Here is a 5,934-nt window from a genome sequence, read left to right as displayed (position 1 = left end):
ACTTGGTTGAGGTTAAATTAAAAGGTAATAAACTACAGCATGGTTACTACTGATAAACCATATGCAGATTTACAATGAAAAAGAGCCAGTAGGGCAGAAAGAAATACAAGATGTACAATTCAGAGAGCAAGAGATTGCTTGGAAGCTTAAAGCTGTAGCTAAGGCATGTGCTGAAAGAGAAGTGTAATTGTTAAGATTAGCAACATTAAGGGAAGGTTTGCTCTGCATTAGAACAAAAAAAGAGGGAAAAACCTACCCGGCTAAGCCACTAACTTGTGAACAGAGACCTTAAGTGATTTTCTACTCATGGAAATCAATTGCCTCAACATACAGAAGCTGCTGCTGAGGTGGTTGAAGGGAGCCAGGGTTCATTCTGAGCTGGCAGTTAAATTTGGCAGTGTCATCCACATGGTACTGGGTTTGGAGGCATGAAAGATGCAAGAATGGGAGGGAGGTCATGGATTCTGTCTCTAAAATTTAAGAGAATCCCAGAGTCTAGGGAACATAAAGCATGGGAGACCCTGACAGAGGAAGGCTGAGAAAGGCTAATTTATGAAGCCATAAAAGTGAAGTCTGGGTTGAAATGGGAACCCCAAGATATCAGAGATGGTGGAGCCATGAATCATTGTTGTGAAGAAGTTTCCTCTGAAGTGGAAAACTCAAAATAGCTTCAAGAAGTCCCTAAAATTTAGTAAAATATATTAGGCTCCCATTCCCAAGTGTAAACAATAAAGACTGTTCAAAGTCACTCTCAGACATGCAAAGATGTAAAGAACATGCTCAAACAAGCCAAGCTGTAAGGAAGACTTGGAGACCAGAGCAGCTGTCTGGAGGAAGCACAGATCAACTGAGTCACATGGAAAGGACACTCTCCAACCTGTTGTGCTTCCTGCAGGCTGTGTAGTGTGCTCCAGGCTTGCAGCTTTTGCAAGCTGCCACCCATGCTGGGGCGAAATTTAATGATGCAGCTCTCTTTGATTTACTTCTGATCCTCTTAGTAATCCCTCACCCATATTTCTATAAGTAACTGCAATAAAGCTCATTGGTTCACCAAGCTGAAATTTTGTGAAATCTGTCCTTGGGTCTGTTGTAGGTTCCTTATCTGGGGAGAGTAGGTGTGTGTGTTACATCTCCCCAGGGAATGTTTTGTCACACAATAGATATCTGTCAAAGAGGGAGATATACAGTTAGTGGAGTTATCCCAAGACAGATGAAATTGAAGGAAGCAATGTTGAAAGGGCAGAGTTGTATTGAGTCCTTTGTTACCAGACATGGCTCTACCAGATTTTGATTTGTCTTTTGGAGTTCTGGACTTGTTTGGGTCAGTATTTCCTCACCATTCCTTCATTTTTTCAATGGGAATATATGTTCTGTACGTTCCATACAATGTTGGAAGCATGTAATATTTGCCCTTGATTTTGTAAAGAGCTACAACTAAAAAATTAATCTTGTCTCTCAAATGAGAGTTTGACCTTGGATTTATAAATAATGCTAAGACTGTGAAAGAGTATGGAATTTTGAAACTGTACTAAACATATTTTTGGAATATATAGTTGTGAGCCTGTGGGGGCTAGGGAGTGGAATGTGGTGCTTTGAATTAGAAATGTCTTCACTGGGTAGTTTGACAGTTGGTACACTGTTTGGGGGAGGGGTGCAGCCTTGCTGGGGGAAGTATACCACTGGGGGGCGGGACCTTAGACTGTAGTCTCACTCTACTTCTTGCAGCTGTGGCTAAAAAGAAAAAAAGATAAAATCTCTCAACTTCCTGCTCCCATATCTATGCCTACCACTTGCTGCTGTGCCTCCCTCCCTGAAGGACTTTTATTCCTTTAGCGCCATAAGCCAAAATGAACTCTCCTTTCATAAATTATTTTTGGCCAAGGTATTTTATCACATCAGGAGCATATCCAATACAGTAGGTAGTAGATAATCTAAAAACTGAACTCTTTTTTTCCCTCAAATTATATGAATAATAAGAATTATTTTATGAGACTGATACTATACTTGATCTTAGCCAAAAGGCTAAGAAGTGATCTCCATGAGTAAAGGAATAGAGGGGAGGGGATAGGGGGAATAGAGGGGAGGGGATGGGGGAATAGAGGGGAGTGGATGGTGGGGAATAGAGGGAAGGGGATGAGGGATCAGAACCTGAGGGAATAGGATGGTCCAACTGGGAGAGGGGTAGAGTGGGAGAGCAATGAAAGAAATATCTTGATAGAGGGAGACATTATGGAGTAAGGGAGAAACCTAGTGCTAGGGAAATTCCCAGGAATCCATAAGAATGACCCCAGATTAGACCACTAGCAATAATGGTGAGGGTCCCTGAACTGGCCTATTTTGGTATTCCGATTGATGAATACCTTAACTGTCATCACAGAGCTTTCATCCAGTAACTGATGGAAGCAGATGCAGAGATCTACAACCAAGCATCAGGCCAAGCTCCAGGAGTCCAGTTTAAGAGAGGAAAGAGGGATTATATGAGCAAGGGGGGAAGTCAAGATCATGATGGGGGAAATCCACAGAGATAAATAAACCAATCTCATAGGAACTCACAAACTTTAGACCGACAGCTGTGGAACCTGCATGGGACCAAACTAGTCCCTCTACATACAGGAGACTGTTGTGTAGCTGGACCTGTTTGAGGGGCCCTTGGCTGTGGGATTAGTATCTATCTCTGGTGCATGAGCTGGCTTTCTGGATCCCATTACCTATGGTTGGACACCTTGCACACTTTTGAGGAAGAGGGAGGGGATTTGTCCTGCCTCAACTGAATGTACCAGGCTTTACTGTTCCCCCATGGGAGAACTTACTCTTTTGAAGGAGGGGATAAAGGATGGGCTAGGGGGGGAATAGAAAAGGGGGGGCAGGAGGAGGGAGGAGAGAAGGATCTGTGGTTAATATGTAAAATGAATAAGAAATTTTTTAATTAAGAAATTATTTTATAAAATAGAGACATTTTAAAATATTTTTAAACATGAAGATTTAGTTCAAGTAAAGTATGAGGTATTGAGTAAGGAAACAGAATGGGGAGATAGTCATAACAAAACACAATTTATCCTCATTTATAGCTTCATTAAAAGTAAGATCAACATTATTCATATAATTTGGAAAAATATACCAAGGAAAATTCTAAATATCTCAAATAATTTAAAATATTTTTATAAAGGACAGAAATATATTATAAAAATGTTTTCAGGAGGATTGTGAGTATTCAGTTGTAAATGTATTTAGAAATAAGCATCATCCAGACTTTCTGACTTTCACATTGACATGCTCTCAGAAAGAGCTGGCCCAACTTTGAAGTAATAAATGTGAATACAGGTGTTTATATTTCTAAGTTTTTACAAGGAGATGGTTAAATGCGTCTTTCCACTGAAACTGAAAGGATTCCTTCCACTGAAGCTGAAAGGAATCTTTGCTGTGTTTTCCAATAGATAAAAATCTACTGGTTTTGACTCTTATCCATTCAGTTTTTTTGTTTCCTGGAAGATCATTGTGGGAAGAATCTATAATCAATTCTGAATCCATAGTTATCACTTTTAAGACTTTAAAATATAATAGTAAATAATATCTCCCTTTATCAGGGATATTCTATAAAGTCATTTGCTTATTTTTTATAAAATGTCTAATAATTATTTAATTAGGAGACAATTAATGGCTTCTGTATTAGTCTGGGTTCTCTAGAGGAAGAAAACTTTTAGGACAAATACATATTTCTAATGAGAGCTATTGAAATGGCTGACAAGACACAGGCTGGGTAGCTCAATGATGGCTACCATGCATGCCAGAAAGGCTGAAATTGCTTCTTATTATGCAAGGCTGGATGCCTCAACAGTCCCAGTATGAAGGCGAAGGCCTAGAGGATTCCAGGAGAGCTGATCTTCCATTGTAAGGGCTACAGAGCCAGGCCACAATATCAATGAATGGCAGCAGTAGGGGCAACCATAGGTTAGAAGTACTCACATAGGAGTGAAGATGTGTAGACAAAAGCCATCCTGCCTTTTCTAAACCACTTTGTATCTGGGCCACATCCAGAAGTGATGTCCGTTCTGGGGAAGGTTTTTTTTTCTTCGATTAGTTATTCCAGGAAATACCCCCACCAACCTGCCCTGAACCATGTCTTTTAGTTGACCCCAGGTTTAATCAAGTTGACATCTAAGATTAATCATCACGTTTTCCAAAAGAGACAGATATTAGATTTAGAAGAACCAATGGCTGAAAGGAATGTTGACATAGTAAGCCAAAGCTTTGGTCATTTTTGGGCAGTTGTTGGTTTGTTTGTTTTTCTTGTTGTTGTTTGTTTTCTTTTGATGCCATTTGTTCATTTCATTATAAATTCAAAGGACTGAAGATCATAGGCAAAATGAAATTTGTGTATAATGAGACAAATTTTACAAATAGTCCTCAATATTTGTTCACTGAAACAGGTTCCATGATTAATACATGCTTTAGTTGGAATGCCCCAACTAGGAGTATTTCTAATAGATTTTTTTCCAACTTCTAACAAGGGAATATTCTAACCAATAGGAAGACATACAAACTTAGCATTAAAATATTTTTATCTTTGTCATTTATATAGTCATTTTGGAGACATATGGATAAAATCTAATCATCAGGTTTCAAATGCCAAAGGATAAATAAAATAAAATCCTTGTTCTTAATGCTGCTTTTCTGTAAATATTACAAAGAATAAAACAACCTTATTGTAATAAACAAAGCCCCACTCTAGTTTTAAATCAACACTTTGAATTAATTTATCCCTCTGAATTTTTAATAACATTTAATTATGGCCAGTTAGTAATACCTCTGCTTTCTTTAGGCTTAAGTTTTCAAAAATCTTTTATTGCATACTTTAGTCTTCTAAGATTGTCCTTACATTTTTATTTTGGAAAAGCCCTTTGCTTTAAACAAATACTTATTTAACCATATGGAATCCTTTCTCATCCAAAAGCATGTCCTTTTAATTTTAGCATTCTCTACTAAAAATATGTCCCATATTATAACTTTTTATATTTTATGTTTCATAGTTCCTCTGCCTCATTGTCCTTACAGAAATTTTGAAATAAAAATTGATTGATTTAACAAAATAAAATAACTTTACATTTTAATCAAAACCTGTGAGCTGTGTCTGAAGCATGGGTAAAACATCTCAACAGTGTTGGAGATATTTGTTTTTTCTTACCAAGAAATTTAAATTAACAGACTTGTTAAGATTTGGGTCTATTGTAATAGGTACTCTGAAATTTCCATTGCTGAAAAAACATTATCTTCTCTTTTTGGCCTACAGGACAGCCAAAGTCAGAATAATTGTCTGGCATCTCTGGCTTCATTCTGGTTTTGTCTCCTTTCTTTTGAATTATCTGCTTATTCGATCAAACTATAAAACCCCTTATTATGGTGGTCTTGCCTTCATTTAATTTGTATATGTGGTATTAGACAAGAATATGAAATCATAGATACAGGGTGACAGGCCAACAGACACAATGACACAAAAACAGTGATATAAATGTCTTAGTTAGGGTTTCTATTGGTGCAATATGTTCTGCCTGGGGTTTACAGAAGAGAGCAGAGAGAAGATTCTAGGGAAGGCAGAAGAGGTGAGGCTGAGGACAGAGGAACTTGCAGCTCAAGACAAATTGTGCTTCTAAGAATTCTTCTTCAGTTTTTCATATCACTTAAAATCTTCTCTGATTATTTTCTGTTCTTTAGCATTTCTCTGATTTTGAATTGGTTTTTAAATCTCTAAGTTTTTCTTAATTAGTCATTTTATCAATTCTTTTGATATATGTTATTGAATTCTAATGAAAGTGAGTTTTCCATTTATGATCTACTACCTAGGATTTTTAATTTTGCAAGGAGACCAAACAACCAACCAACCAACCAACCAACCAAATAAACAAATAAACAAGAAGTAGGTAATAACAAACAACTATT

General features: G+C 37.3%; 1 pseudogene; it reads right to left on the bottom strand.

Annotated features, from left to right (window-relative positions):
• Positions 1–1,880: 1,880 nt before the first annotated feature.
• On the bottom strand, positions 1,881–2,034 carry LOC131905467 (U2 spliceosomal RNA; annotated as a pseudogene).
• Between the last annotated feature and the right edge of the window lie 3,900 nt (positions 2,035–5,934).

This window comes from Peromyscus eremicus, chromosome 2 (assembly GCF_949786415.1).
Source record: "Peromyscus eremicus chromosome 2, PerEre_H2_v1, whole genome shotgun sequence".
Taxonomy (NCBI): Eukaryota; Metazoa; Chordata; class Mammalia; order Rodentia; family Cricetidae; genus Peromyscus; species Peromyscus eremicus.
This window is presented reverse-complemented; position numbering and strand designations above follow the sequence as displayed.